This window comes from Telmatherina bonti, assembly GCF_933228915.1.
Source record: "Telmatherina bonti genome assembly, chromosome: 3".
Lineage (NCBI taxonomy): Eukaryota > Metazoa > Chordata > Actinopteri > Atheriniformes > Telmatherinidae > Telmatherina > Telmatherina bonti.
This window is the reverse complement of record NC_136621.1, coordinates 33,859,673-33,872,360: the sequence shown is the minus strand read 5'-3', so window position 1 is coordinate 33,872,360 and position 12,688 is coordinate 33,859,673.

The following is a 12,688-nucleotide window of genomic DNA, read 5'->3' as shown; positions in this document are numbered from 1 at the left end:
TCCAACTGGCTTTTATTGAATGGATCCAACGGCCAATGAAGTTCTGCACAATGACTGATTATTTTGAATCAGGTGTGTTGGAGGGATACATAGAAAACCTGCAGATTGTGGGCCTTGAGAACCAGAGCTGGACGCCCCTGGCTCAAACCGACAGCAAATGGCTGAAAAAGGAAGAGTGAGGGATGAGAGGTAGAAAGGCAGCCAAGGAAAAGAGGGTAAAGTACAGAAGAAAAGAAAGAAGGTCAAAGGTAGCTGGAAGGAAGAAGAAGAGAAAAAGGAAGGTAAAAGGGGGTAAGGGATAGAGGGAGGGATGGAGATATAAAGAGAAAGGCTGGTGGGAAAATAAAAGGCTCATTCTGCTTGCCATCATTCTGCTTGCCTAATTGCTGGACAAGACAAAAAAAAAAAAGGAAAAATAGAAGGCTGGACAAAAGGACAGCAAATGGGAGTGATAGAGAAGGCAGACAGGAAGACGTCAAGAACGAGATGGGAAAGGGTGGAGTCGTGACATCGAGACAAAGAGAGTTGAGGAAGTGATGCAAGCAGACTTGTCAGGTGATTACAGGTGTGTTTGAGGCATGGCCCCGCTCCTAAACCTAATTAATGCATTAACTTCGTTTGTTAGTGACAGTTATATGCATTTGTAATTATCTGATAGACTGTTATACAGAGGTTGCAGCTAAAAGAATCCCAGTTCCAAATTCTGACTGCAAATATTTGAGGTTCAGGAAATGAAAAATACTTTATTAATCCACAAAGGGAAATATTTGTGAAGTCGGGGTTGAAGGTAAAGATGGGGAACCTGGGTAATTTGACTCTGAGCTCTGGCCTTGATATCAGCTCATGCTGTGAACCTGAATGGCTCACTTTAACCCTTTTTGCACAAAGAATCTTGACATTGTTGACTTGATCAGTCTTTGAAGTGGTGGCATTCTGTCATTCAGACACTGGATCACTTTTGGATTATGTTCTTGATTATTTCAGTCATGCTTGTAAAATCGAACCACTGTGTGATGTGAAGGAGATAGTGAGACGGGACTGTGCATGAAGCCAGATAATGTATTAAAATTTTGGAGGATTAAAGTCTATCAATCATGAACCAAGCAGTACCTGTAACAACGCCATGAAACCTTTGATCTTCACCAAACTTGCAATGACTAATGATAATTATGTCCTGAAGTGAGTAAACTTATAATATACTGGAGAAGATGGTAAATGGCTCCGTAGCGCCCCCTACAATATTTCAATCAATCACCCCCGCCCACTACATTGACCAACATGGATGAAATGCAGCATAATTGTAGAACCTTCCAGTACATTAAAAAAAGTCTCTTGGACATAAGGGCTAAATCAAACAGGAACTCTGCCATTTTGAAAACGGTGCCATTTTTGGAGTCATTTTTATGAATACACTGCAAAAACTCAGCCTTAAAAAGCAAGAAAAAAAATTTACCAAAATTTCGGTAAATGTTGCTTAAAATAAGATAAATTATCTGCCAACAGAACAAGAAAATTTGGCTTGTCAAGACTTCCCAAAACAAGTAAAAATACTCTTAAAACAAGAGGAATTCTCTGGCATAAAAGCTAAGAATTATCTTACCTTTGAAAAAAAAAAAAAAGCATATGTGTACTCAATTTAAGATTTTTAATCTTACTTAGATTTCAGTTTTTGTAGTGTATCTTTGTCATGCATTTTGAAGAACTCCTCCCAGGGATTTTATCCAACTGTCACACAAATTGGTCAGGATGCTCAGGAGGCATGTGTGATTAAAAGTTATTTCTTCAAATGGGGGATATCGTTTAGGAGAGGCGTGACCTCAAAGTGATGTGATGCAGTGAAAAGGAAAATTAACATAAATCCCACAAAAAACAACATAACTGCACCAAATTAGCTACATATGATCCCAGTAATATCCTTCACATATGTGCATGTCAATAACTAAATCATAAGTTAGCCCCGCCCCCTGGTGACAGGAAGTGTCCCTTCTAAGGCCTAAATGACCTGATTTTCAGTCTGGTTGCACTTTAGGTTGAGTGGAGCTTGAGGGGAGGTCGCCAGGTGAGGCGGTGGCAATAGGCCGAATGGCACCATAGGTGCAAGGGCCTTCATCGCCACTTGTGGCTTTAATTATTTTTAGATTTATTTAAGTAGGGTCATGCTAAACAGCTGAAATTGTTCTACTAGTACATATCCATTAATGTGACTCCTAGTTGTTTACATTTGTGCCATATTGAAAGAAAATGATTACATGTTGAGAGGTCTGACCTTAAAGAAATTACACCTCTTAGCATGTTACTTAAAAGCACAAACATACATAACACCAACACACTCATTTGTCAGTGAAGAAAGAAGTGTGTGAATAACATTTTCAGTTGTTGGTGAACACATGCATGAAAAGGCTGTGTTAAGTTGAAAGTTTGAAATTTATCAACTTTTACTCTTAAGAACAATAGGCACAAGCTTTTCCCACAAAATATTCTCTGGCTGCATATGTATAAAGCTCACTGATATTGTGTATTGATGGTTAAAGGTATTTTTAAACAATCACCAAGCCTTTGTACAATGGCAAACATGGCAAGGGAGTGACAAAGAATTATTGGGAAATGAAGTGTTGGCAGTGAGGATGTTCTGCCATTGAAAATATAGCAACAGGAGGAGGAGGAGGTGGAGAAAGAGGAATGAGAGCGTTATGATTTAGTGCTGTGTCAGCAGCAAGGCGTCGTCTGGCTCTCTTGAGATTAATCTGCCATGAAGCTTTATGACTTTTTATGGAAAAATTACGACTTTTCACAAAGAGATTATGATTATGAGCCATACTTTAAAGGTGATGAAGAGTTCCAGACCTATCCTGCCGGTGCTCTAATCGCTGCGTCTGTCTGAGTCGCAGTGCTTTACAACATAAATGCGTGCTCTGATTATAGAATGGCAGCAAATATTGCCCTTCACTTCTTTGCTATTTTGATTTCAAGGGAATTCAGACTCCTTTCTGTTGTCTATTGGAAAATTTCAAGGTCTTCCCTTTAGTGTGCGTGTGTGTTGGGAGAAGCCATCTATGGCACTTTAAAGGTGCCATATTTTGCACTTTCAAGAGATGACGCACCCTCTAAAGTGGGCTAAAGTGAGGTGAATTCATAGTGCTTTAAACCAGCATAGCCTGTCCCCCTTTTAGTTGTACCTCCTCCCTCTCCTTTCTCCTCTGCTGTAACCTTTCTATGGAGAAAATGCCATGTCAATAAAAAGCATTTTAACATGAGAGAAAAAAATCAATGCGTTCTGATTGCACTTTTTTTTCAAGGGGAATGAATGAGTGGCGGTGCTTCCACTTGCTGGACATTTGTTCTACAAGAGGCAGGTTAAAACGTGGAAAAAAGAATCAAAGCAGGATAGAAGTAACTGAACACAGTGTACCTTGACCCTGAAATAGAAATCCACAGATATTCTGCAAAATACCATAAATGTTTTATGGGTTAACTCCAACACTTTACACTTTAAAACGCTTTAATGGTCGCACCATTAGCTTTTATTATCTTGAGTGGCAAGTCTTGCATGGAGCTCAGCAATATAATGTCTAATAAAAATCATATAATAAAAATAATACAAACACAATAAATCATAATAAAGAGACTCAATAAAAGATATGATGAACTACAGGTATGTAGTTAAACTGGCCAGAGAATAAATCTCTTATTGAAATTAATGATCTCAACACATTTATTGTGATTTAAGATTGATAAGTTGTACAGACCTCATCATCAACAAAGTCAATGAGTTTTCTAATATCTTCTAAAAACATGTCTGACTTTTCTTTTTTTATTCATGTGAGCCTTTATTTAGCCAAAGCAAGCCCAAAATTTAGTTTCCAGTGTCTTCATTTTCTTCGCATTTAGAAAATACAAAAGAATTTGAAGTTTGAGTGTATTAATATACTTTTAAAAAGTAGGGCAAAGGCATGTTCACTATGCCTTAATTCACACTTTCTTTTCACTTCCCACTTTTAATAATTTGGGAAGTAAGTTTACAATCTGTTAGGAGTTTTGCAAGAACACTGCCCATTTTTGCTAAATATGAAAAATGTAACCACATGACTTGTTTTCATAGTGTGATTCTTCTTTTCACAGTATTTCCATGTGTTTTCAATGAACCACTGATCAATAGGCAGACACTTTCCTGCAGTCTGTATACATCGGTGGATTTTTTTAAAGTAATTTGCATGAAGCACCAGCTGACAGTTCAACAGTGGAGATTCTTTTCAACAAAGATTTTCTTAAACTCAATAAATCCCTTCCTAATATTATGTAGCATATCAAAATACCAAAACTCTTTCCAGTCTTTTTTTTTTTAACTCACTGATTCCCTGACTAGAAGTTGCATAAATCTTTGAGCCATAACTAATCCTTATTTGGAAAGGCCAAGCTTTTTGTTTATTGCTTGTTTTTATACCAAATCCTGACACCCTTACTCATCTCCAATAATTTAAGTTCTGTAAACTGTTTCTTTCTCTGAATGTCTAAAATGCCTCAGTTTAGTCTTGTATTAATTGTGTTTTTTTTCCTTTTTTCTCACTTTTTTCGATGTCATGCCCATTGTTGAGGCCTTTCATTCCATTGTAATTCTATTTATAAAGTTATCTCACATTACCCTCCCAGCCTCTGAACTGCCCTTCAGTCATTAGACAATTTCATTTTATCTGTCACTCTGTCAGTTCACCAGATGCACACTAAAGACCCCCATGTGTTCAAATTTGAAGCACTGTAGGGCAGTTCTGCATGGATACCCATAACTGGCAGCGTCCTCTAAATGCTCCCCATCATGTAATTATCCCACCTGCCTCTGCTTTGTCCCCCTGTCCAACAGGACCACGCACTTATTCCTCCCCTCTCTCATCTCTCTGAACTCATTCATATGCTAAGTCTGTTACATCCTGCCATGCATCTTTTATCCTGCAAAAACCATAGTTTTACTCTTGGCATACAGATTGTACACTGTCCACAGTTATGCAGCTCCTGGCAAAAGAAACCTGAGTCAATTCAATTTAATTCAGCTTTATTTGTATAGCGCTACTTCACAACAGTGTCATCTCAGGGAACTTTACAGACACATCAACTTGAGCCAATTCATATCAAATAGCATAGTTAAGAGAAAACCAGACAAGCTTATAAGCAATTATTTCTTTTTACAGATATTGTTCGCTGCCTTTTCTCATTCTTCCATTCGTTTTCTGAGTCTAACACATCATATCTCATCTGTGTATGTCATCTTAAATATCTGTGACTACATTTACGTGATAAATGATGCGTTTCTAATGCTGTCTCAAACTGAGGCAAACAGGGCAAAGTTACCAGAAAGATTCAAAGCAGCATCTGACCACAATTCCCAGATGCGTCCAGTGGAATATAACAAAATCCTACCAGTGATGTAAAAACAACTGGTTTCCACTTTACACCACATCATCTGAAATGGGACATTGATCAGGAATCAAACCATTTATGATAATGTCACTAATTTTCTTCATCAGTTAAATAAGCTAAAGTTTACTAGCCTTTATTCTTCAAGTAATCCAAGTGAATCCAAGAGCCTTTTAAAAAGTCTAATCATTAATCTTCTATTTGAAGCAAACTTTCGTTGCTCATATTAATGTAAATTATTCTGCCACCATAGTTTTACTGAATATTTTGGTTCCTACCCACCCTTGTTTTGGAGGGAAGAGAAAAATTGTTGGAGTTGTTGTTCTAGAGAAGTTTCCAGCAAGAGAAGCTCAGGGTGTTTTGCTGTAAATGCTATTCTGTCATTTTGGACAATAAAAGAGAAACATCAACTGTAGCTCGCCTTAATTTACAACCTGAAGATACTGGAATATGTAATCAAGAAGAAATAAGGGTTACATTAATTTAAGCAAGTTGCTAAAAGTGTACAATGTCTCCAATCTCTGATTACGTGTAATTTCTCCTGGTACCCTTTTCTTAAATATATTTCATGTTCTGTCCATCCGTGTCCATTTTCAGTAGTCCTCTGGGTTTATGTATCAATGATTTGTGAGGGTGTAAGGCAGGAGTGTCCACCTCCAGTCTTTAAGGACCACAGTCCTGCAGGTTTTCAACATATCCCTACTCACACTTGATTTAAATTAATGAGTCATTGTGTTGAGCTTAGTAAGCCCTGGGATCTATTTAATTTAAGTCAGATGTGTTGAAGCAAGGAACTACTGGAAACCTGCAGGAGAGTAGCCTTTGAGAACTGGTTTTGGACTGGTGTAAGGTGACCTTCCTCATACTAACCAGACCAAGAGCCTGCTGGACAATGTAATAATCCCAGGTTTAAAAAAAAAAAAAAAAGCAAAAGGTTTCCTTTACAGCAAAAAAAAAGGACACAAATATATCACAGCAGTATTTGTTTGCACAATGTCACATTTAGTTAATGGTCCTGCCTTATTATCACTCCAGCCAAATTAGACATAAACTGATGTCTGGATTCAGCGGGGTGAAAGAAGATATTTTCTGTGATAGCACATGCAAATCTAATTGTAATCTTCTGATTCTCTCTTCATTCCTTGAATTTGTCTGGGTATTTCTGCACCATTCCTCTCTAAAGGTTTTCCAACTCTTGTCAAACAGGCTTAAGAAATATTATATGAATGTCCCCCATTTTATAATACAGGATATTTATTTTCTGCCTGAGCCAAACCATGCACATCATCAACAAACAGTGAATTTACTCACTTGCATTGCATTTGCAGTGTGTAGTTGAAAACTTTTTCACAGGGAGAGGGGAGTGAGTTAAAGATTAGTAGTGGCTTAAATCAAAAAGACGCATAACACTTAATTTCTATATCAAGGAAGACAGAGTTTTTGTGCTTTGGTTTTTTATTTTAATGCGTTCACTGTGTTGTCACCCTATGAACACTGAAACACCTTGTTTGTAGTTCAGGTCTTTTCCTTGTGGATATATTTGCTTAATCCCCATCTGGTGGCTCATTTGGCAAACCTCAAACAGAAAATAAGCATAATCCTGACACTAAATTTTGGGCAATCTGATGACAATTTGTGGAGTACTATTAAGAGGAGAAACAAAGACATTCTGCAGCAATGTAAGTTATTAGAAACTTTATTTGCTGTTCGAGCAACAAAGCATACAAACCTCTTCTAGTGGATCTACGGGTGGAGTTTTGTACCTATAAACAAGAAGCTTATGAGCTTCATAACAAGAATTACATTCACTCCCGTCTCAGTCCAACACTTTGGCCTAAAAGGAGAAGTAATTACAGAACTTGCATGCATCAAGCCTTACAAAATTTGGGTAAGAGATATTAAAGCTTCTCTTATAGTTGTTCTGTCTTTTTTTCAATTTTTGAAATAAGATAATAGGATAATAAAATACCAGGGTTGTGTCATTGCGTTTATAGTTCGAGCTTTTATTTTCAGTGCATTGAGCTCCACTGTGTGTTATATTAGATAGTGTCTTAAGCATCTGCTGGCACAGTGCAAGATCTCTGACCTTTGTGTCATACTTCTCATAAATATTTAACACTTCTTTAAAAAAAAAAAACCTCTCACATACAGCCAGGAAAAATGTCAAACTTTAATCATAACATGGTGTTGTGACAACTTCAGTGGACTTCTCAGTTCTCCTGACATTTTGACAGTGGACGTCTCGAGACTTTTCAGACCTCAGATGATTCATCACAGGATCCAAGGCTTCATCACTTTCAACGCAGCGGCCTCTCTCTGTTCGTTTCACTGCTTGTGTCTTGGTCTCTCTCATTTCTATGAGAGCGATGGACTGTGATTGGCTCATGGCTGCAGGGCAGAGTAAATTATTAAGGCCTGCTCTTTATTTGGCCATAAATGCTCTCCCCCTCTCTTTCCATCTCTCAATCCCTTGTGTTTTAATCTTCCATTCCTCACTCAACACTCTGCCCATTTAGTTCGAGAGTGAACAGGAAAAGAAGGCACTGCAGTGAGTATGTGAGTGTGTGTGTAGGGTGGGGGGGGGCAACAGAAAAGGAAAATAACAGAGACATATGAGGTTGTGATGATGGACAGACTGGTAGAAAAGGATGCCAGAAGGGAAATTGGAAAAAGAGCTATGGAGGAATGGAGAGGGAGAGGGAGGAGTGAAGGAGGGAGTGTGTTGAAATGAATTGCACGCTCAAGCACTTTGCAATCCTCCACACCTGCCACCTGCCCTGCTTTGAGACCTGAGTTCATCACTGCAAGCACACATTCACTTTACACATAGTCTTAGAGACCACTGGCTGGACTTCCCGTGTGTATGTGTGTGTTTGCAGTATGTGTGTCTGCTTGTAAAACCAAATCAAAGAGGCTGCTGTCATTACGCAGCTATTAAACTGTCAACGGCTGAGGGCGGAGAGAAGGGAAGACGGAGGGGAGGAGACGCAGTTAGAGGCAGAGCGCTGAAAGAAAACATAGAGTTGTTTTCATTTCCATCAATAATTCAGGCTGTGTATCATCTCCTGTTGTGTGCAGCTGCAAACTTAATGCCTCAGCAATTTTAACATCATCAAACGAGCCAACACACACAATCGGAAGGATTAGGAATTGTTTGCATCTTTCTGTGGGCAGACATGTAATTTATGTAAATATATGGTTCTTCCAGGAGACATCCAGACCACACATAAAAGTGCTGGGTCGATTGTTGCTGTACTTTCTATATTTATTGATGTCTTTAAAATTCAACAAGCTTTTCCATGTTACAAACTACCCCAATCTTTTTGATCATCACTTCTCCACATTAGATGCAGCTGCTCTGAAAAAAAAAGTTTCTGTGTGTATTGTTATATTTCATCCTGTGTGATGCACAAGGAAAATACAGAATATAATCCCTTGACTTTGCTTCTTTCAGTTATTCATTTTGCTTTAATGGCCTGTATTTAAACTGTCTAGAAAGATTACCATCCTATTGATTCTCTGTAGACTAAATACTCATCACCAAATGATGGGTAGATAAGGTTAATAGATGTTTGTTGTATGCAAAGACCACTCAACAATTAGAGAGGAAAAATATCCTATTGAAGACCTAGAATAATGGGAAATGAGGGTAAATATTAGATCCAGTCAATTATGAATTACAAAGCAGTACTAATCAAACTCCCTGTATTAATACTGAATATCAAAGGCAAACTGATAACATTATCAGGAGGAAACAAGCTCATTTAATACTAATCTCAGTCTAGAAAAAATCTTTAGGATATGTAGGATATTTCAAAATGCTGACCAGTGTTTCAAGCAGACATTGCAAACCTGCTGTGCAAGTTTAAACATTTGGAGTTAATGCAAATAGGTTAGTTACTGTTCACAATGCACAATTTTGAGTTTAGTGAACCGAACCACCAAAAAGAAAGAGGAAAGAATGAACTGGCGTTATTTTAACAGCCATCGAGGGGGATTGTTGTATTATGCTTGCAGAGATGAAGAAGCCTCTGACTGAAGGCACTTGTTGTTATTGGATATGATGTGTTAATGTGTTGAGAGACTTAGTTCCAATTCCCAGCTCTGGACCAGCTTTCTTTCTTGTTAAAAAAAAAAAAAAAAGAGTTTTTTCTGGAATCAGTATATCCAGTGTGTTGGGATTAATCTTTTTCTGAAGGGAAGGATCAATACAATTTTGTGTTCTGTAGTCGAAACAGATCAATTTTCCTCAAATGTGAGCATGCTTGATTAAAAAATATATATATATTAAAAAGACTTTCAGTACATAATTTCATGACCTATAACTCATAATCAAATAACTTAATGATCAAATAGTTAAAAATCTAATTTATTAAATTGTTCAAAGCAAACAAACTTGTAGAATATTGCTAAATCCAAACTTCTGAGGTTGAAATTAAACGTTTAGGGATGTTTAATGTTGCAGTAACACAGATAAGATAGTATCACTGCTGTAAAAGTGCTGCAATGGTTGCAAGAAGAATTCAGAATGTGACAAATCAATGTTATATATTAATATGTGCAGTATGTGTGAGATGAACAACAGCCTGAGTATTGTTCTCAGGCTGAGTCATATCTGGTGGATGCTGGCATCATTACATCTGAAGCAGATGGCGAACACAAAGTGATTCATTTGAGTTCATATGATCTCACATCAGCTCATAACCCTCTGCTAACCTGCAGCAACATAATTTAAACAACACAAACCAAGGCCAACGCTGGGCTCCTCACACTGATGCCTATGTCTGCTTACAGATTTGTATGGATGTTAGGGCATAGTGTGACATAACAAGGCATTTGACAAGAATGAAGGCGAGTCAAAGGTGTTTTTCACAAAAACTGGTTTCTGTCATTATCCTTGTTGTTATCCTTCGCCTCTCCATGCTCAGGAATTGTTAAACAGATGCGCTGCTCAACAACTATGGTTACATTTTCCAGTTTTCCTTTTCCCTGCCTGCTGTTCAGCCTTCTCCCTCCTCTCAGGCAGTTAAAGGGAACCTGAACTGGCAAGCCAGACCCAAGCCATTATGTTGTGTTTGTGCATGCGGGCGTGTGCATGTGTCTGCGTATGTGCACGTGTGCATGTGGGACCAGGTGATGTGCTTAAAGGCAAAAAGTAAAAAGAAAAAGGCATGGATCAAAGTAATTGGACAGTTTGTTTCACACTTGGGTAGTCCAAAGCCCATGTGCACATAAGTGTATGACTGTGCTGATATGTTATGTGTGTATTCTCTTTTTGCCCATTTGACTCCCCCACATACACACATATTAACTCTTTTTCTCTGCATTTTGTATAAATAGAACATGGCAGTAAAAGTGTATTGGTCTGGCTTTGTGCCGTGGGAGCAGGATAGAGGCTTCTGCTCTGAAACAAGATCAGATAGAAGAGTTTGTGTGTAACGAGTACAGTACGTGTGCACTTCCCTGAGTCAAAGCACAGCAGAGATGTAATTGTGGGTCATTTGAGTATTTTGATCCCTGCCTGCTGCCTATCCATACACCAGATTACCACTTAGTCTCTTTCTGTCTTTCTTTTACTCCCACTCATTGCAATTTGTCTGCATTCAATGCCTTATATTAGTTGCACACATGAGACATGCGTAATTAATACTGGGCTTTCCATCTCTGGAATTGGGGGGGATGCTAATGGATACGAGATAATTGAAGGAGAATATCAGCAAATGGACGGAGGAGAATGTTACAGGAAGTGACTGAATGAACATAAATAAGTAGTTAAACAGCTGAATACTGGGCTGAGGTGCCAAGAATCTCTTTTGTGAGTCTTGTGTTCAATCTGATAACACTAAATTAAGACAACAGAAAATAATCAGAGAATTTGGAAAAGAACCAGCACAGCGATGCATCATAATTTCCTGTCAAGTTTCTTTCGTTCTTTCATCTCTTCTAATAGTTACTCTTCGGGAAACTGGGACAGTACAGTCAATTTGGAGCTACAACACCCTCTTCTTGAATACAGATGGAGGACAACGTATGCATAAATACAAACACATGGAAAAATATGCAGACACACAGAAAAGTGTGCTTTCCTTGATCTGTGTGCAACTGTTATTGACCGATGCGATAGAGGATAAGAAGGAAATTACCAGAAGAAGGTGGTCTGCATTTTATCCAAATCAGACACACATAAAAAAACACATGCGAGCATCTAGACTTGTGAGGACCGGTTTGAGCAGAAGGCATTCCCCATTCCATTAACTCCAACTTTAAAGTGGAACACCATCAATTTTTCACACCAATGTCTGTTTGCAGATGTAGGAGAGTGTTCCTTTCTGTGAGAAGGGAAAAAAAGTTTAATCAAAGTCTTTTGATGTTTTAGAAAAAGTGATGAAAAGAGTCAGAACACCAGTTTCATGGGATTTCAAATTGGCACTGGTTGTAGCTGAAGATTAAAGCACAACATTCACTATACCAAAGTACCCAAGACCCCGTTTCAAAGGCTAAAGCTACTACTTTTCATTCCTTAGAGCAATGGTTCTCAAAGTTTTTGGGCCACAACCCCCAAGATAACACATGCTGGTGTTTGTGACTGTGTGGATCTGTGGGACTAAACAGATAATAGCTTGATAGTTACTCAGGCAAAAAATTGTGCAAGCGAGGAATTTGAAAAGGTTGTAACGTATGACCAGGGCCGGATTAAAAGTGCATGGGCCCCTGGGCCCAGAGTGTGCCAGGGGCCCCCATCCTCATCGCAACACTGTGAAAATTGTGAATTATACACTGTAAAATGACATTTCTAACATCTCTCAGCCAATGGTACCAATAGCAGCACACTGGAGACTGTGGTGTATCTATCTGACTTTTATATACATTTTGTTTTATGTCCAAACTGCTGATGTTTTGCCTACTTGGGCCCAACATGGGCATCAAGTGGGCATATGGGCCCCTGGGCCTGTGCCCATAATGCCCATTGGATAATCTGGCCTTGCGTATGACTTCTGGACAGCTTCGAGGATATTCTGATCCACCGTCCAGTGGCCCGGTGAGGTGGAATGCACCTTCAAGACTGTATACAGTCAGGAATGGGGCCTCTGACCTCAGACATCTTCCTATTCTGTTGACTCCATTCAGAACACGATGAGGAAGCACTGTCTAGGGATCAGGGGGTGCGCTCTACTATTTTTGAGCTTGCTGAGTTGGTTAAAAAGCTCGTTGGTGGTGAGGCTACCAGAGGTGGATGAGATCTGGAGTTCCATATGGCTCATGATGTTGTGGGGCTGTCTTT